Source organism: Octopus sinensis, linkage group LG3, assembly GCF_006345805.1.
Source record: "Octopus sinensis linkage group LG3, ASM634580v1, whole genome shotgun sequence".
Taxonomy (NCBI): Eukaryota; Metazoa; Mollusca; class Cephalopoda; order Octopoda; family Octopodidae; genus Octopus; species Octopus sinensis.
The window spans coordinates 155,132,113-155,154,612 of record NC_042999.1 but is presented as its reverse complement, the minus strand read 5'-3'; the positions used below and the strand labels follow the sequence as shown (position 1 = coordinate 155,154,612).

Here is a 22,500-nt window from a genome sequence, read left to right as displayed (position 1 = left end):
TATGTATGTATGTATGTATGTATGTATGTATGTATGTATGTGAAAGCACATGGCTCAGTGGTTAGAGCGTCGAGCTTACGATCGTGAGGTTGTAAGTTCGATTCCCGGACCGGGCTACATGTTGTGTTCTTGCGCAGGATACTTTACTTCACGTTACTCCAGTTCACTCAGCTGCAAAAATGAGTTGCGACGTCACTGGTGCCAAGCTGTATCGGCATTTGCCTTTGCTTTGGATAACATCGGTGGAGTGGAGAGAGGGTGGCTGGTATGCATGAGCGACTGCTGGTCTTCCATAAAACAGTTCTAGATTGTGCGTTCGCCGGTGAGGCGAGTTTTCCGCCCAGACTTCGGTGCACCCATGGTCATTCGTGACCGACAGAGTCGATCATGTATGTATGTATGTATGTATGTATGTATGTATGTATGTATGTATGTATGTATGTATGTATGTATGTATTCTTCGGTGTACATACGACCAAGCATACAAACATATAGAGATGTATTCCTTACATATGCATATACACGCACAGCAGGATATCAAGTTGCGAATTGAAAACATCCACATCTACTCCATGCAGATCTCTCAGATGTTTTGGCGAGATATTAAATAGCTGTGAGCATTTAAATCCTAGGCTATTGCAGTACATGGTTCTCTAGGCGGGATGGCTGGGAACTTTGCAAAAATGCAATGATGTCCAGTTTACAAACGAATACATCCGTACAATGCAAGTATAAAAGTATAGCCCTGAGTACTTGCATAAATACACACAAACATAAACCTATAAGCGTACGCTGGAAGATCATTGTTTGTAATGACAGAAAAAATATTAAGATATAAAATAACTGAAATGTAACAGGTTAAAAAAAGGTTAAATATATAGTTACATATTCATAAATATGAAGAGCACTCCGTCGGTTGCGACGATGTGGGTCCCAGTTGATGCGATCAACGGAACAGCTTGCTCGTGAAATAAACGTGCAAGTGGCTGAGCACTCCGCAAACACGTGTACCCTTAACGCAGTTCTCGGGGAGATTCAGCGTGACACAGAGTGTGACAAGGCTGGCCCTTTGAAAAACAGGTATTACTCATTTTTGCCAGCTGAGTGGACTGGAGTAACGTGGCGCCGCCGGGAATTGAACTCACGACCTTACGATCATGAGCCGAATGCCCTTAACCACTAAGCCACGCGCCCTCACTCATAAATATATAGACACATTAGAGGATCGCTGGACGTATAGAAAAAATTAAAGACCGGAGAACATACCTATAGTAAGAAAAGTAGGTAAAACAGGCAACAAGAGTCTCACGCATCTTTGAATGTTATGCAAAAAAAATGCTAAAGATAGATCCAGGCGCAGGAGTGGCTGTGTGGTAAGTAGCTTGCTTACCAACCACATGGTTCCGGGTTCAGTCCCACTGCGTGGCATCTTGGGCAAGTGTCTTCTACTATAGCCACGGGCCGACCAAAACCTTGTGAGTGGATTTGGTAGATAGAAACTGAAAGAAGCCCGTCGTATATATGTATATATATGTATGTGTGTGTATATGTTTGTGTGTCTGTGTTTGTTCCCCTAGCATTACTTGACAACAGATGCTGATGTGTTTATGTCCCCGTAACTTAGCGGTTCGGCAAAAGAGACCGATAGAATAAGTATTGGGTTTACAAAGAATAAGTCCCGGGGTCGAGTTGCTCGATTAAAGGCGGTGCTCCAGCATGGCCGCAGTCAAAATGACTGAAACAAGTAAAAGAGTAAAAGAGTAAAGATACATAGAGAAATAGGAGATTGTATAGAATTGTCATCGTTGTTCAGATATGTTGGAGTGGTTACTGACATGCGTAGACTAGCGTTGTCATAGTAACAATTCTACTTCGTGTAGATTTTGTGCTGTGAAGAAATACAACACAAAACATGAACTGTTTTTTTTTTTCTGTTTTCCCTTCGGTACTTCATTTTGTATTGTTTCACCCTTCAACAAGTTTTAATCTAATCCAACATCACACAATGTTTCACCCTAACTGCTCTATCATTTAATTAAAATTCATTAGAAGCTTCAATGAATATTTCCCTCTAACCGGTTATCACCTGTTTAGATCTCGTTCAGGCAATCTCCTCTCCTACAATGATTTATACTGTGCGCCTTTTATTCTGACTGAATTCTTTTCTATATATGCAAATTATGCAAGAGATTGCAAAAGATTTATATGAAACGCAATTGTTATTGTTGTTTTTGTAAAGGCGCGTGGCTTAGTGGTTAGGGTATTCGGCGCATGATCGTAAGGTCGTGAGTTCGATCCCCGGCAGCGTTGCTACCTTCTTTGGTATTTCTTGCCGTGATGTAGTCACATCTGAGACCTTGGACAGCAGGAAGTCAAGTTGCTACTTGAAAACATCCACATCTACTCCATGTAGATCTCTCGGAGGTTTTAGCAAGATATTAAAAAAGCTGTGAGCCTTTAAATCCCCGGCTTATTTCAGTACATGGTTCTGGGACCTTTGCAAAAATGCAGTGACGTCCAGTTCGGAAGCTGATATAGATTTCGGTGCCAAAGTTTAGTGCCGATTCCTCCTCGATCTCCCATACGTATGTCAATGCATAGCTCTCCCGTCTTCGCTCCTGGGAGTAGAGTCGTGTTTCTCTCCGTCTTGCTCAGTAGCTCAGCTGTTCTATTGATGGAATCTTCCTGGCTTAACATTGCTGGGTGACCACAGTTGAGAGTTGTATATAAAGTATTGAAATTAATTTGAATATATATTTGATAAATAATAAATTTAAGGTTGTAATTTAAAACTTGAGGGCCGTACACTTTCTGATTGGCAAGTCATTCTTGGCCACCGGATGGAAAGCTGTTCTATTTGAAAAGTAAGAGCAGGTCTGTGCATGGCTCATTTACTACAATTCCTCGAAAAAGATCTTCTTGGAAAATATTTTATTGATCTCTCACAAAGTCCTGCGGCGATTAAGTGTAGTGGAATATACAGACTCGACCAGTTGGAAGTATGCAATTACAAACTTTTATGATTAAGCCGGTTCACCATTACTCTAGACTGGTTTACTCGTCCGTCCTTGTCGACGATGGCCGAGGACAATACATGAGAGAAGAGGCGCAGTGTGTCCGGCCGTGGCCAGTCAGTCCGATGTGTTCTCGTAAGGCTCTGCTGCAGGTCGGGCACTAATGGTCTTTTGGGGCTGAAGACGAGGAGTTGGCTCTGGACTTGCGCAGTTCACGTTCTCTTTCTGTCCTTGCAATCCTATTCAGTTCTTAGGAGGTGGTACCCCGTTGGTGCAGCTTTGCCAAGCAAGGTAGTCGTGCTTATGCGCTTCCAAGGTGTCGGGGTTTTGTCTCAAAGCTCTTCAGTGTGTCTCCTTGAAGGGCTTTTACTGTCCACCTTGCGTGCGCTTGCGTTCCGCCAGTTCGCTGTAAAACTGTCACTTGGTGAGTCGTATTTCAGACATTAGAACAAGGTGGCCTGTCCACCTCTCCTCAGCAGTGTGTCTGGGACCTTGTTTTGCCAGGTGATTTTCAATAGCTTTCTTGGCATTTCATGCGGTTTAGTTTTTTAACATTGGCGTTCATAAATCGTCCAAGTCTCGCAGATGTACAGCATATGTACGCAGATGTACAGATGTAGGCAGTTCAAATGTTTGATGCATCTTTAACATGGTGGCCAGCCTAGTGACTCTTCTCCTCCACACTAGGTCACGTAGCCGCTCAAATGCTGAGCTTCCCTTGTTGTTGCGCGTGTCGACTCAATCGTCAATGTTCATAGATCTGGAAAGTGTGCTACCGAGGTACGTGAACTTATCAACAAAATTCACGGTACTTTATATATTGACTGTAGAAAATTAACCTCGCCAGTAACTGAACGCAGAACGTAATAAACATAGATTAAATACCGAGAGATATTTCACTCGGTGCTCAAACGCTTCTGCCATCCTAGACTGGTACCCTATATATAGACGCCGGAGGGGATGAAATGCAATGTTGATTTTAGTAGTAACTGAACTCAGAGAATAAGACACAGTTTAAACACCACAAAACATCGTTCGGTGCTCGAACGCTTCTATGAATACATCGCTTCAAATTTTACTTTCAAATATGACTGCTGCTTTTTTTAGGTAAGTTTTTCTCACAATATCATTTTTTTTTTTCGTTTGGTTTTGTTCATACACGTTTCACTAACGACGCTCCAGAAGTTGAGGGGGCTTGGCTACGAAGTTCTTCCCTACCCAGCTTATTCCCCCAAGCCTTTCTCCTACCGCCTATCACTTTTTCAAGCACCTTGATAGTTTCCTGCGGGAGAAGGAGTTCAAAAACCAAACCAATGGTGAATGTGCGTTCAAAGATTTTCAACAGCTCCAGAGCTCCAGATTTTTATGTTACCGGAATAAACAAACTTGTCACTTGCTGGCAAAAATGTGTTGATTGTAATAGTACTTAATTTGATGAATAAAATTTCCGCATTGCTGGAATATATTGTAATGAATTTCATGTTTCAAAACATTGCTTACTTGTTACTCAACCTGATATATCATATTATATTATATTAAATTATACATATAATGGAGTCTTTCAGTTATACAATCAACTAAACGACTTCCTCATTAAATATTAGTGCCAATCTGTTAAATATTGCCGTGACACATGTAGGTGTACTGTTAATGTGTTTCTTAACCAGAATAAAATAATTATCTTTTATTAACCTATCTTTTATTTCCCACAAAGACTAATAAATATCTTAAAGACGGCTCCCATTAACCCAGTCAGGTCATGTCCTCATATATCTTGTTGCAAAAAATATATATTATAACAACTTTATGTAAATTTATGCAAATTGCGTAAAACGCTATTGATTTAACGTTATTATGATGTTTGTTGGAAATATTGTTTCCTCGCCTTGTCAGTTTCATCACAGTAACTTAAACGCTGTTGGGATCAGAAACACAACCATATTAATTGACATTATTCTTTATCAATTTAAACCAGAACGCTGCAACATGAATACTTATTTAACTGTTATCATTACTTAAATTCGTCATACCATCCGTTAAACTAAGGTTTTCTGTATTCACTTTTAATTAAAAACACTGCTAAAAGGTGAGACACAATTGACTTATAAGCCTTTAATATGCATGGTAATATATAGTATTGCATAATGAAATACAGCTATTAATCTATATATATAAAAGAGAGGTTGTGTGTCTGTCTCCTACAATTTAGATTCCTAACTACTCCCACATTTTGCGGTGCAGTTTAACCAAAACCGGGTATCTTATAGTCGTGATTCATATCGAGCCCTTCTGGGTATTAGCGCGCGTCTACGATGAGTCTACGATTTAAAAAAAATTTACCATCAGTTTTTCCATTTTAATGCATTTTTTCGCTATTATATAAGGGAAGTAACTCTCTAAAAATGCTTATATAGTTATTTCCCTTACAAACCCGAGCAACGCCGGGCGATACTGCTAGTTTTTCTATATATTCCTTAACACGCTGCACAAAATGCTTAGTGGTATTTCTTCCGGCTCTTTAAATTCTAATTTCAGATTCCTTTCGGGATTAATAAAAGTCTGAGTTCAAATCCCGCCAAGGAATCTTCTTCTTCTTCTTCTTCTTCTTCTTCTTCTTCTTCTTCTTCTTCTCCTCCTCCTCCTCCTCCTCCTCCTCTTCTTCTTCTTCTTCTTCTTCTTCTTCTTCTTCTTCTTCTTCTTCTTCTTCTTCTTCTTCTCCTTCCCTGTCAAGAATTCACAACGACCTCGAACCCACAAGAGTAAACAAGAGAGACAGAGACAGAGACAGAGACAGACATAAACAAGAAAATGCCCCTTGTGTTTGAATACTATGCAAATATTCTATTAAAAAACTTTTCTTTTAATATTTCTAAGATGTAGTTGTTTTTCATACTTACAGTACAAAAAGTCTCAATGACTGAAACCGGTACTGAAATGCTTTTTATAAAATTATTTTAGCATTTTCCACCTTGACTTTTTTCCATGTATATTAACTCGTGTGTTCCTTTTCAACATTCTACATACATACATACATACATACATCATACATACATACATACATACATACATACATATGTGTGTGGGGTGGGCTTATGAGGGAGGGGTCACGATGAAGGGAGAAAGGAGAAGGTGGGTAGAAGTGAAGCGATGAGAAGGAGAGTAGGAGTGAAGAGAAGAAGTAGGAGTCGGAGTAAGAGAGGAGAGGTGGGAGGGAGGACGTAGGTGTGAGGGGGAGAGAGGCGAGGGGATAAGAGTTGAGCCCATATGGTGCAAAGGAGCGAAGAGAGAAGATTAATCCCTGTTCACGGCGCAAGCAGGAGTCCGGATGGCCCCTGTGCAACAAGAGTGGAGCCGTGGTGTGGCGCGTGGACCTCTACAAGGCCGAAGCTCTCCGCCAACTTCAAGACACCGCCTTCTACTGCCCTTTGCCTTCTGACCCCACGCCCAGCTACCAACAGACTGTGTCCTCCACTATCCATGACCTCATCTCCTCCTCCCATCTCCCCCACCATCTCCAGCCTCATTGTCCGCATCCCTCGCACCCCCATCATTTACTCCCTCCCCCAAATCCACAAACCTAACAACCCTGGCCGCCCCATCGTCTCTGCCTGCAACTGCCCCACCGAACTCATCTCCAGATATCTTAACCGTGTCTTCCCCTAGTGGCTTCCCTCCCCTCTTACATCCATGACACCAACCACGCGCTTCGTTTATTCAACTCTTTCTCCTTCCCACCTGGTTCCTCTAAACGTCTCTTCACCCTCGACATAGAGCCTTTACTCGGTGATCCCTCACCACGAAGAGCTGCGTGCACTCCAGCATTTCCTTGACCTTCGACCCAACCCCTAACCTAACACATCCACACTCGTTCGTCTGGCCAAACTTGTCCTCCCACTCAACTGCTTCTCGTTCTTAGAGAAGAGAATATGGAAGAGTTCTCTTCTCTAAGGTTCCCCTTGTAAACACACTCATAGAAAAGTTATACAAATGTAAACACTGGCAGAAACATACTTTCTACTCATATAAATGATAACGATAGTCACTGTGGTTTGAACAATTAGCTTAACGTGCACTCTACTTCAATAGCGAAATTCTTTCCGAAGCCTCGAACATTCTTTCAATCAACGTACCCTTCTCTCTCCACTTGTTCCCTACCTATTATTCCTTTAACCCTTCTCTTCCTACTATCTATCTTTGACGTCAATTCTTCTAACGGTTTTTTTAAAAACACTCATTATCGTTTTGTTTACCATGTAGGCAGTCATCGAAATTTCTGTTTGTCTTATAGTCGAGAGAGGCTCCCTTTCTTTCCTGATGAGAAGATTGCATAATGCACCCTTATTCTTTGGAATGAAACCATGTTGTCTTCGAAACATATGTCGAGAGTAAAGGAATTTTGTTAACATCTTCGTTCTACTCCATTCTTTCATTTATTCATATATATATATTATATATATATATATATATATATATATATATATATATATATATATATACATATTTATATATATATACTATATAATATATATATATATATATATATATATATATAGATATATATATATACATTATATACATATATATATATATATACATATATAAACATATATATATATACATATATATATATGTATACATATACGCATACACACACATATATATATGTATATGTATATGTATGTATATAAATTAACATATATATATTATGTATATGTATGTATTATATTACATATGTGTATATGTATATATATATGTATGCATACATATATATATATATGTATATATATGCATGTATGCATATATATGTATTATGTATATATATATATATATATATATAGCTTATACATACATATTATATATATACATATATGTATATATATATATATACACATATATACATTATATATATATATATACATCTATATAAAACATATATATATACATATATATATATGTATACATATACGCATACACACATATATATATGTATATATATGTATGTATATAAATATATACATATGTATATATGTATATGTATGTATATATATACATATGTGTATATGTATATATATATATGTATGTATACAATATATATATAGTATATATATACATGTATGCATATATATGTATGTATATATATATATATATATATATATATATATATATATATATATATATATATATTATATATATATATATATAAAAGAAGTTTGAAAACGCCACTATATAAGATAAATTTTAATTTTCTTAGAAATTTTACATGTTTCGGTTCTTCTTGAAAAAACGAACCTTATCAAAAATATAAAAAAAAAATAAGTGTAATAAGAAAGTTCATAATTGTTTCAAACTTCTTTTTTATAAATATATACCCACTCGTATACGATCTACACTTATTATAAATATATATATATATACATATGTACTCACTCACATAAATACATTTTCTCTTACTATGTTTTTTCCTCATTCCTTTCTTTAGAAACGTCAAAGTCTTTTCCATTTTTTTAATCTGAGCATCAAAGTACTAAATCCTGTATATTCTTACCTCACTTGTCTCTTTTGTGTTTGTACAATTTTGATCAGTATGTGTATGTGTATATGCATGCATACATACATACATAATACATACTCGCACGCGCACTCACACGCACACACACGCACACACACACATACACACACACACACACATATATATTTTCTACGACATCAGATGTTCAAAGAGAAATTTGATGATGTGGACAGGTTGTACGCTCACAATGCTTAAACTAACCTGGTACTGGGTCAAGCTGCTCTTTAAACTCAAATGCTTTAGCAGCTATTTTGCTTCCTTTGATCAGTCGCATACGTACACATACACACACACGTGTGTGTACATATGTTTGTTTGTATGTCTGTATTTGTATATACACAAATGTATCAAAGCCATTTCCTTGTAAGATCTATACATGTGAATAACAAATCAGATATTATTCTCAAGAGTTTTAGAAGAGATTGCTGGATGGGCGTAACACAGATGCTATATATAACTGCTGTCACGGCTTGGACTTTTATGTCGTGTAACTGCTTAATAGACAGAAGCTGCCGATATCTATCTATCTATCTATCTATCTATCTATCTATCTATCTATCTATCTATCTATCTATCTATATCTATCTATCTATCTATCTATCTATCTAACGAATAGGATGGCCACTCTCTCCCGGCAATGGGCCGAGGGGAAGCTGTCCGTAAAAGGTCGAGCGGAGGTGGCGAACGCGTATATCGCATCTGTCATCTATTACCGACTGACCGTCGTGCCTTGTCCCAACCCCACCACCACCACCACCAAACTAGAAAGCATCGTCTTCGCTTTTTGTGGAAAGGAAGCGTTCCGATGGTCAGGAGATCCGTTTGCTGCCAATACCCGCTAAAAGGAGGGCTGGGCACGCCGTGGTTGATGAGGTGCAGACATGCGCTGAGACTGCGACATCTCCGACTCTACGTAAACGACGGTGAACAGGTGTGGTCGCCGTTTGCGCGGCACGCGTCTTCATGACCGAACTGCAATCGTGGATCAAGAAGAGGCCGAGGAAGGGCGAATGGCACCGCAATTGTCGCGTTGCACTCGAGCAACTATACCGACCCGGATTGACCTTGAGGGACTGCATCACAACCAAAGCCTTCTATAGGGGATTAGGGGAGAGGAAGTACAACAATGATCTCGGGGCGAACCTGGACGTCGACGAGGAATATCTGACCCGCCTGTTCAAGACGACTTTCGGGCCGGGACCTATGGACAACTTCCAGATATCCCTGGCCTGGCAGGGCTATCGAGAAGTGCTACTCGTTCGGGATAAGCTCTACAGGCATGGCTCGAGAAACACGGTGCGGACCAGCCCGAGATGTGGTCAGAGCGACGAAGCCGTACTGCGCGCACTCGTGCAGTGTCCAACCATTTCCGACTTGTGGGCTTATGTCGAACGACTGCTGTCACGTGTGGGACGAGTTGGTTTATCAGCTAGTCTATCGTCAATATTGTCGCGCCTCCTTCCTTCAAACGGGAAGGAAGAGCCACTCTTCACCAAGTGCCACATATTGGAGGAGGCTCTCAGTAATAACAGTGTAGAAAAACGGCGGTGCTTCAGCATGGCCGCAGCTATGAACTGAAACTGTATAAAAAATATATAATTTTGTAATTTTATATACTCTATTAATTTTTACCTTAACTGCTTATTACATGCTAACTAATAAAATCATATATAGATTTTATCCTTAATTTTAATTTATATATATGTGTGTGTGTTAGTATGTATGTATGTATGTATGTATGTATGTATGTATGTATGCATGTATGTATGTATGTATGTATGCATGTATGTATGTATGTATGTATGTATGTATGTATTGTATGTATGTATGTATGTATGCGTGTGTGTAGTATGTATGTATGTATGTATGTACGTATGTATGTATGTATGTATGTATGTATGTATGTATGTATGTATGCGTGTGTGTAGTATGTATGTATGTATGTATGTATGTATGTATGCGTGTGTGTATGTATGTATGTATGTATGTATGTATGTATGTATATTTGAGCGTTGAGTTTTTGTTATAAGTCTTGCAGATTATAGATTATATTTTGAAAACAGACTGGTTATCAATCACCGCCGATAGTGTAATACCAATAATAATTTGGCAGCTATATTACCAGATGTAGGAGAGAATGAAAGATAAATAGCGAGAGAGAGTGAGGGAGAGAGAGAGAGGGGGGAGGAGCGGCTGTGTGGTGTTGGGAGGGGTGTAACATATGATGTTAATTTTGGCAGCCAAGATTGTGTTACATTTTTAAGTTACATAGTGTATTATCCTTAAATATATTCTACTACTCTGTGTGTGTGTGTGTGTGCGCGTGCGTGTGTGTGTATGTATGCGTATGAATTAGTGTCTGTGCATGTATGTACGTATCTGTGTGTGCGCGTGTGTGATGTATATACAAACATATTGACTTTCACTTAGATTTGTATATTCACCAATACATGTATGTAAGAATGTATCAATGTATGTATGTATGTATGCGTATATATATATATATATATACACGACTAGGTAAGACAATGCCGGAGTTCAAGGACTGATTGAATGTATAACTCCTGATTGTGGCAGATGGAGGCCATCTGTTACAGATCGATATTCCATCATCGATTAGCTATAAAGATTGGAGTTAGACAGATTTGAACTCGGAACTGAAAGAGTATCAATTTGGATTGTTTTGTAAACGCTTGTTTGTTATGGAGTGGGGTCCTTAGGCGTTGTCGATGATGATCGTTCAGTGTCTGTTTTTTTTGTAAGTGGCTGAGTGTCCCGAAGACAAGTGTCTAGATGAGAAGGCTGAACCTTCAACTTAATGGGACAGCTCAGAGATAGAAGAGGCAAGAGATCGAGAGAGAGAAAAAAAGAAAGAAAAAAGGAAAGAAATAAAGAAGGAAGAAAAGAAAGTAAGTAAGAAAGAAAGAAAGAAAGAAAGAAAAAAAGAAAAAAAAGAAAAGAAAGCGTGGTATTTTGGACACGTACTTTGTTTATCGATTTATCGACCCCCAAAAGGATGAAAAGCAAAGTTTACTCTGCAATTTTTCCGCCTCTTTACATTCAGGGCTCAAATTCTTCAGAGTTCTTGCTTTTCATCTTTCCGAGATCGATAAAATAAGTACCTAGGTTAATGTAATCGACATGCCCTCTCCCTCAAAATTTCTGGATCTGTTTCAAAATTAGAAATAATAATTATATTTTCCCTTATACACACAAGGCCAGCAATTTCAAGGGCGGGGGTAAATCAATTACATTGACCCCAGTACTCAACTGGTACTTATTTTATTGACTCTGAAAGGAAAAATGCAAAATCAAGGAATTTGAACCCAGGATGTAAAGACGGATGAAATGCCGCTAAACATTTTTCCCAGCATGCTAACGATTCTGCCATGTAGCCGCCTTAATAATGATAATAAATAATAACAATAATAATTATGATGATGATGATGATAATAATCTTTTTTATATTAGCCTCAAGGGCCGAAGGCAACAGAAAGGGCTATACAAAAACAAGGGATAAGTGGGGCTTAAAAAAACAAAACATGTAAACAATAAAATAACAAAAAGAATAAGAAATTTAAATAATAAAATTCCCCAAAATGGAGACAGTTCCACCCAGGGGTGACCAAGGAACCCCACACATCTTGGTCACCCCGATCGCCAAGGGTATCCCAGGTTGGTGCCCCTCTGTTCATTCTGTTCGGCTTATAGGTACATGTTCATAGTAGGCTCATTCACACGGGCCATCCTCACCACATTCACTCATTTTTCAACTAAAATACTGGGGCGGGGTGGAGAACTTCCCTTTTCATCCTCACTTTCCTTTTTTAAGTGGAACTTGAAAATGCTGAAGGCGTGGCCGGAAAAGGTTATATCGGTATTCAGTCCTTCCAACCTCGTTGACCACACTACTTTCGTCATAGCCACCAGACAGAGAAAAACTGCCTGCCCTCCTCGGCCAAAAAGAGGTGGTGGAGCATTCCTCACGATGGATTCGGTTGATTGCCGGATATGCCCTACACGCAGTAACAGTTGTTCGACAAAGCTCCAGAAGTCAACAATGCCGGACACTGGACGAGTGCATGCAGAACGGTTTCATCGTTCTGTGGGCATTTCTGTCAGTCCGTCCGATAGCACTTCAGTTCATGTAGAGCTTGTCTTCAGTGCATGTAGAGCTTCCACCCCGGTGGCACTGTCAGGCCAGTGATTTCTGAAAATTATCCATAGACCTTATCCTTACAGTCCTCAAGAAATCACTAGCTAATTGATCACCCCGACGTCCAGGGTTTCCACGGGAGCGTCGTCGCTCTTTCCAGCCACTAATCCCTTATAGAACACCAACGTGGCACTTCCACCGACTACATTGCTCGACTGGCAGTGGGCTCTGAGCGCTTGCTGACACTCTATGTGCCAAACGCCCTATCTGAGTCTACGCTTTATCCAGGACTGTAACTCCGTTCATGAGACAAGATGCGGAAAATCCTATCGGACAAATCCTGCGCACCGCTAAAGAAACGCATGTCTGTGCATCATTAGCCACGATATGCCCAGTCCTCTACTCAGCGGCTACTGATAGCGAATGGACGGTCTGGTTAGAGGAACCCATACTTCCATAGAAAGTAGAAGAGCAAGCGCTCCAACTTCATCAGCAATGAAGTAGAGTAAGGGACGACTGTCAGGCAATAGTAGATGACGGATGCAATGTACGCATTCTCCACTTCCACCCGACCCTTCAGGGATAGCTTCCTCTCTTTCCATTTCTGGATGAGGCTGGCCACTCCGCTCGTCACCTTTTCCAAGTTCTTGTCCAGCTGGTGGTCTGGACCAAACCAGACCTTGAGCAATTTAAACACTCCTTCGTCTAGCGCCATACCACGCTGTCGGTCGGCATGCACATGCCTCTCCAGGTGCCGAGCTGCAGCCCTCCACCCCGACTTGTCCTGTTTAATCTCTGCTTCTGTTGCCGCTTCGCATTCCCTTAGGGTAATGCCAATGATCTCCATTTCCGAGAGGACCGACACTACTACAGTGACGTCGACCAATAAGTTGATACGAACCTTTCGCATCTTAGTTCACGTGGTAGCCTCTCGAAACATCCCGCTTCCGTAGCAGATGCTCGAGAGAGCCAGCACGTACAAAAGGGGTGAGAGTGAACATCCTTGACTGTCTGAATATGCAACACTAAACGATTCCGATAGGTGGCCATTTACTTTGACCACCGAACATATATCGCCGGCCGCCGTGAGGACAGCTTCCCGGTATTGGTGGTCGGCCCTATCGATAGCTTTCGATTGATCCAAATTTATCAGAGCCCCATCCATGCCAGTTCCCTTACTTACCTGCTATATGATTTAATGCGTGAGGTGTGGGGTGTCGTGAATATTGTAAACTGCGTTTAGCAGTGTTACAAGCCTAAAACGATATATTTGATCCCACTTATTTGAGTACTTTCTCAGCATCACCACCACCTCACAGCACAAGGAATTCGCCCTTTCTACTGCCAGTTGTGGTAGACACCAACCAAGAGATCAACGAACAAGTCTGGGATATGAAAATAAAGCTCGAATGCTGACTATCCAGCTCCGGAGACTTCTCCATTTTGCAGTTAGTGATCGTGTCCCGTATGTCTGCGGTTGTTATCGGCATTTCGCAGAACTCTGCATCCATGGACGAAAGGTGCGGCATGCTGCCGAGGTAGGAGATACGATTCACTCCCGCATCCGATCGACCGCGTGTTCCGCACAGTTCGGTAAAGTGCTGCTGAATCTGCACACATCTGCTTGGATCGTAAGAGCCCGTCCCGGCCTGTCAAAGACCGATTAGTGGCTTTGCCACGTTGCACTTCCACCACCCAGATCCATCGAATGTGTCTTAGAGCTGAGGCCCTAGCTCTGACAACGCAACCTTCGTGTTTGGCATTGAAGGTCTAAAATTATCTATTTTAGCACCGCCACCACCACCAGCAACAGCACCACCACCACCACCATCACCATCACCACCACCATAGGAATGATAGCAAAAGGGGCTGATTGTTACCTAGCTCAGATACCAGGAAACCCCAAAATGGCAGAAATTCAAAAGATAGTCCTCATGGGAACTGCTCATATCCTACGCAAAATACTTTCTATGTAATCTCAAGTATTAAAACAAATAATTTTCTTATGGCTTCTTAAACATTCTCTAGAACAACACTATGTACAAAACCAAATATATGGCACCCTAGGCATAACACCAGCATGAACTTCCAGCTTGTTGTCTCTTGAGGTCTCTGGGTGAGACTTGGAGCCAACTTGTACAAATGTAAAGCAAAAGTCAAACATAAAACAATAATAATATACTCTGATGCAGCACCAGGCACTGGCTCTCATGGCTTCTGATCTTACTTGATTGGTATAAAAGATCGGCTACCATCTGTTTTATACGGAACGATCTGAAGCTGTTTGCTAGAAATGCCGAAGAGCTAGTAGGGCTGTAAACAACTGATAAAAGGTTAAGCAATGACACTGGGATGGATTTTGGCCTTGATAAGTGTGCTAAAGCAAGCTCAAGCAAACAGCTTCCATTAAATTAGATATCGACTCTACTATCAAGGAGCTTGACTCACAAGAAAATTACAAATACCTGGGGATAAACGAAGGAGATGGTATTCAACATGCTACTACGAAAGAAAAATAAGAAAGAAGTATTACAGGGGAGTAAGACTCATATTGAAATCTGAACTCAACTCGAAAAATCGCATCGAAACCATTAACACCCTGGCACTTCCAGTAGTCCAATACAGTTTTAACATCATTAACTGGAATCTTACAGAGCTCCAACGCCTGGACAGGAAGACAGGAAAGCTACTAATATCTAAGAATATGCACCACCCAAAAGCAGACGTTGATCATCTGTACCTACCTAGAAGTAATGGGAGAAGAGGAATGATGCAAGTAGAACTGTGGCTATAAAACCTCCAAAATAGCAATGAACAGGTACTTATCTACTACAGAGAGCTGGACGCTGCAGCTTGTGTGCAAACACGAAAGCAGCAATAAATCACATTCTATTATCAAGGAAGCTTGCAAATTCACAAGGAAACTTGGCATTAGCCCTAAAATAGTTGAAGAACCCGAAGCCACTGCCACAAAACAAACAAAACAGATCAAGCAGACTACAAAAGGAAAGGATAGAAACAATTTGAAGGGCAATGGAGCCAGAAGCCTCTGCATGGACAGTATATACTTCGAAGTCGAAATCTGATGTAGACCGAGCAACAATCCATCAGTGGCTGAGAAGTTCAGGACCGAAGGGTTCATATTGGCGACACAAGATCAAAGCTTCCTTACAAAAATTTACCTAGCTAAGGTTCTTCAAAACGCTTCTGACTCTAAATGCAGATTCTAACCCTAGATGCAGAGTCATCTATTGATGAAACAATTGACCATCTTTTCTCAGGATGTCCTGTGCTGACACCAAACGAATACAAAAATCACCACGGTAGGGTAGTATTTACATTGGAAAATATGTAAACACTACAAAATCAGTACTCAAGCTTACTGGTATGAACATCACTCTGAGCCAGTCGTTGAAGGTAAAAATGTCACTATCCTCTTGGATTTTCCAGTCAACATTGACAGAACGATCCAGGATAATCGATGAGACGTAATTATTAAAGACAGAGAAGAAAATACTTGTAGACTATTAGATCTAAGTGTTCCTACTGATAAAAAATATATATATGTTAAGTAAATATAAGGACCTGGAAATTGAAATACAAAAGATGTCTTCATCTTAGAGCGAAAACTGTTCCTGTTATTGTCGGTGCTCTATGTATGATTAAAAAGGGATGTCAGAAACATCTAGATAAGATCTCAGAAGAACCATGTCTCAGAGAAATCCAAAAAATTATGCTGACAAGTACTGCCCACATCCTTAGGAAAACCCTATCCATTTAAAGTTGTGTTGTATTACATGAAGATACTTCCCCTCCCCAAACTTCCAGTCAAACTGTAACATCTCTTATCCTTCACTCGCCCCAGGATGCTGGGTGTGTCTCTGCACGGTGATTGTAACAAAGAAGCAGATTGAAAACAAACTAATAAATAACTAAATAAATAAATAATAATAATATGATGATGATGATGATGATGATGATGATGATGATGATGATGATGATGACGATGATGATGATGATAACCCTCTAAAGGCACAAGGCATGAAATTTGGTGGGAGTGAACTAGTCGATTACATCGATCCCAGTGTTTCACTGGTACTTAATTTATCGACCCTGAAAGGATGAAAGGCAAAGTCAACCTCGGCGGAATTTGAACTCAGAATGTAGCGACGGACGAAATACCGCTGAGCATTTCGCCAGGCGTGCTAACGAGTCTGCTAACAGTAATTGTAATAATCCTTCCTATTATAGGCACAAGGCTTGAAATTGTTGGGGAGGGAGCTAGTCGATTATATCAACCCCAGTACGTAACTGGTACTTATTTCATCGACCCCGAAAGGATGAAATATAAAGTCGACCTCGGCGGAATTTGAACTCAGATCTTTTCAGATCAATAGACGGACGAAATGCCGCTAAGCATTTTGCTCGGCGTGCTGCCAGTAAGAATAATAATAATAATAATAATGATAATAATAATAATAATAATAAAATAATAATAATAATAATAATAATAATAATAATACCGAGGCGACATGGCAAAATCGTTAGTGCAATGGACACATTGCTTAGCAGGATTTCTTCCGCCTCTTTTCGCTTTGAGTTCAAATGCCACCGAGGTGTTTGGTGGTGTACTGCTGGACTCACTGCAACAGCACACACATATGTGTGTGCTGGCGCGCGCGCGCGTGCATGTACACATACATACATATATATATATAATATACATACATACATATATATATATATATATATATATATATATATATGACTGACTTCCACATAGTTTCCGTCTACCAAATTCACAAAGCGTTGATTGGCGCAAGGTTAGAAAAGAAGTCACTCGCCCCAAGATGCTGGGTGTGTCTCGGCACGTGATTGTAACAAACAAGCAGATTAAGAACAAACAAATATATAATAATAATAATAATAATAATAATAATAATAATAATAATAATAATAATAATAATAATAATACTTGGTATAAAAGATGGGCTACAGCAAATATTCTGCTCAATACCACAGATTTGCTTGTCAGTTGTTTGACTTTAACCAGTTGAGCATGTCCCTTAGTGACTGACGATATGTGCATCTCTGATCACGAGCAGAAGTAGTGGGGGAGCATCATAGCCATGTGTTGAGAGGGATTCTTTGGGGTTTGAATAATTCACCTCTGGAAACATGGGTGGTTCTTTCAACATCCTTAAACAACCCTATTCAGGGACCTTTGAGTGGGATGGGCTACTCAACCTGAAGAAAATTCTAACTGGGACCCACCTGCAAGGTCATGTGCTGTTTATCTTGATATGAGATCACCATGTCGCGCCCATATGGTTGTGATGCATGTGCCTGGTGTACCTTTATCAGACGGGTAGTCATGATGGGTATATTGGGCTTCGTATATTTTACCCCAGTGTCACTTTGATGGCATGAACTGCTCTCTCACTCAATAATAATAATAATAATAATAATAATAATAATATAATAATAATAATAATAATAATAATAATAATAATAATAATAATAATAATCCTTTCTACTAAAGGCACATGGCTGCAAAGTGAGCATCTTAACCACACATAACATTTAAATTTCACTAATCCCAAATTCAACCAGCTGCTGTAACCAACTCGAATTCTCGGGAACTCCTATTTCAAATACACAGGCATTCAACATCAAGACTTTAGGTCTTCTATATTTCGCCACTTCTTGTTCTTTGTGCCTGTCCTTACACTATGAATACATTATTTAATCCTTGGGGCTGCTGGAGGGGGAAAAATTAATTATATAACACTTCCGCCTCAACCCTGTACCATGTCATATTCTATATCACACAACACTTTATACCTTAGCGTCACTTTCCAGAGCAGTTATTATCCACTTCCATCTTCAACGTGCATTTATATATCATATCTCTGTCGTATGTCTTTACCTTATCACATGTTGATTCCATAAATAACCATTCCATCACGTTTAATTTATTGAATTATTGAAACACGCTGACTACTACGTGTTTAGTTATTTAATCAATTATCCATTTACCTAACCGTTAAATTAATACACCTCGCAATCAATTCCGCTCTCACTGCAAGAAGCTATCCTTCTTCAATATCATATGTACGAGCAAAACGCTCCCCCGTCCAATGAACGGTGCTGAGTTGCCAGACATTTAAACCAAATTTTCTCAAAACGACTTGTCTGACCGTCCCATAGGCCTTCCCTTTAAGAAACACTGATCTAACCTAAATTTGAGACACTAGCAAACGAAGAAATTGTTATTCTCTCTTTATTTTCTCTTCTTATTTTCTCTCCTTGTTTCTTTCTGTGCTCCTTTCTGTGGAAGAGCGTAGGCTCGAAACGTAAAAGTCATTTCCAATTTTCCCCAGCTTTAAACTAATACAGCTGCTTTTTCCCCCTACACTTATCTTCGTCTTTTGTTTTCTGCAAATTTGAACCACATAAATATGGAATCATGTATGTATGGAACCACATATATATATATATATATAATTATATATATATATGGAACCATATATTTTTTGTAAATTCTCACTGCATACATACATACATACATACACACACATACATACATACATACATACATACATACATACACATACATACATACATACATACATACATACATACATACATATATCTGTATATACAGATGCATATATGGGCATAGAATACAACAAAGCGTAAACATGAATTACGAAAACATGGAATACGAAAATTTTTGCGAATAACGAAAGAAACAAACAAGACAAGCAGCATAAAAAACGACCCTTCATCAGTTGCCGGTTGTGTTTCTACTTCGTATTTCGAGCAATTCATAAGATACGTTTTCGACAAAACAGTTGTTCCTGCAAAGCAAATTAAATGAAATTTGGGATTTTGCGGAGGGTCAAAGTTGGTAACAAAAATAGGACGGTGGAAACAAACAGGAAGGGCTGCTAAGCTTGAACGAGTTGAGTTGGTGAACGCGGTGGAACAATCTCTGGCAGGAGATAGACAAGAATGCGTCTTATCCCTGTGGCTGATCAGAAAGAAAGAAAGAAAGAAAGAAAGAAAGAAAGAAAGAAAGAAATTCAAGTTAGGAGAAAAAAGATGGCCGATGGTTACGTGCGAGGAACGAGAGAGCAAAGGCGGAAAAGTGAGGGAGAGAGAGGGACAGACAGGAACGGCAAAGGGGATATATATATATATATATATATATATATATATATATATATATATATATATATATATATGTATATGTAAAAAAAACAAACTGGGACAGGAACGCAAAACATTTAGAAGACGATACAAAAAACACGGCCTTCAATCTTCAGTCAAGAACCGGATCATCTTCGCAATTTCGGCTGAAGGTGTATTCCCTTATCGAACATGTACAGTGTTTATTAAATAGCTGACTCTATCTTTTCAATTTATTATATGTATGTATACACACAAACACACAGCCGGTTTTTGCACAGTAGTCGCCGACCATGTTCCACCACCACCGCCGCCACTACTACTGCTACTACTGCTGCTGCTGCTATTATAGAACGCATGAGAGTGTTAGTAGTGGCGGTCCCGGCATATATGAGTGATGGCTGCCATAACCTCCTGATTCAGAATGAGTTTGTCAAAATTCTCAGCGGGTTATTAAACAGGGTTTCATTCGCCTGAAATATGTGATTAGTTTTTGTGATTATTAAAGAATTAGTTTTATTTTTATCGTATCTTTGACAATTTCTTCTGATGACAGAAAGATACATGAACGACAATTGCTTTCCCATTAACGTCGAAGTAACGACATGGTAGGACATGATAAGCATAAGCTGTCATTGGTCTTTGTACATTAAGTCAGTGAGGAAATATTAGACGAGATCCGTCGATACTGGGCGCAGGCATAGCTGCCAGCGTGTGAATGTCCGGTTTGCAATCACGTGGTTTTCGATTCCTGTATGGCTCCTTGGAAAAGTGAGTGAATTCGGTAAACAAAAACGGTTAAGAGGTCAGTCGTGTATGTATGTATGTATGTATGTATGTATGTATGTATGTATGTATGTATGTATGTATGTATGTATGTATGTATGTATGTATGTATGTATGTATGAATGTATGTATGTATGTATGTATGTATGTATGAATGTATGAATGTATGTAATGTATGTATGTATGTATGTATGTATGTATGTATTTATGTTTGTATGTATGTATGTATGTATGTAAGCGTGTGCTTGTATGTCTCTTTGTATTTATGTGTGTGAATGTGTATGTATGTTACTTTTTTATTCTTTTACTTGTTGCAGTCATTTGACTGCGGCCATGCTGGAGCACCATCTTAAGTCGAACAAATCGACCCCAGGACTTATGCTTTGTAAGCCTAGTACTTATTATATCGGTTTCTTTTGCCGGACCGCTAAGTTATAGGGCCGTAAACACATCAAGACAGACGAAGTACCGCTAAGCATTTCGCCCGGCGTGCTAACCTTTCTACCAGCTCGCCACCTTAAGCGATGTTGTGAAGCGATGTTGGAGTGGGGTGGGGCAAACACACACACACACACACACAAACGACGGGCTTCTTTCATTTTCCTTTTACCAAATCCAAGGCTGTAATAGAAGACACTTGCCCAAACACATACACACACACATACACTCGGACGCAGACTCATACACATATGCATACACACATACACATACACACACATGCACACACACAATACGCATACATAAACCCATACACACACATATTCACAGTAATATGCTCTGATTAAAGCTTCAAAATGTTCCACTTCAAAACATTAATAGCGGGTGTGCCTGTGGAGTAACTCAACTGGAACCCTCGCCGTCGTAACCGATAGAGTGCCAGTTTTTAACTGTACGCGTGTCTGTCAAGATCAGATGCTTACCCATTAATTCAGGGGCAAATAATTCTGTTGATCGAGCAACTGAATCCTCATCGTCGAGCGACGGAGATCCACAAATACTATTCCCAGCACAACTTATACAATATATATTTTGTCATTACTGTAATGTTTGATGTATTTAATAGTTTGTTATTTCGATAATTATAACTTTATTTTTTCATCGTCTGGACCAGTGATTCTCAACTGGGGTCCATATGGCCCTTGGAGACCCATGTGGCCCTTAGGGGTCATATGAGGTTTTGTTGTTGAAATCTATACGCAACAAATGGCTTACATTTCTGTAATACACAAAATATTTAAAACTTTTTACAGATCCTGATATCATTTACTCATAAAAATGTGATGGGAGTTTATAGGCGTCGAATGGCCATGACGGTCCCCACGCCATCGAGTAAAAGAGGAACCAATGGGGTCCATAGGCAAAAAAAAGGGGTTTGAGAAACACTGATCTTCATGGTTATATATTCCACATTTTATCATTACAGTAATATATTGTATATATTGTATGTTATATTCGTTTCTCCTCTAGGCACAAAGCCCGAAATTTTGGGGGAGGGGGCCAGTCGATTAGATCGACTTCAGTACGAAGCTGGTACTTAATTTATCGACCCCGAAAGGATTAAAAGCAAACTCGACCTCAGCGGAATTTGAACTCAGAACGTAAAGACAGAGGAAGTACTGCTAAGCATTTCGCCCGGCGTGCTAACTTTTCTACCAGTTCATCACCTTAAATATTCTTTTCTACTCTAGGCACAAGACTCGAAAATTTGGGGGAATGGGGCCAGTCGATTAGAGTGGCTCCAGAACCCAGCTGGTACTTAATTTATCGACCCTGAAAGGATG

At 39.6% G+C, this 22,500-nt stretch overlaps 1 protein-coding gene across 1 annotated transcript in view; it reads right to left on the bottom strand.

The window, feature by feature from the left end:
- The window catches only part of LOC115209782, a 217,152-nt gene that overhangs the window by 193,523 nt on the left and 1,129 nt on the right, over positions 1-22,500 (bottom strand). The gene's annotated exons all lie outside the window — the stretch shown is intronic.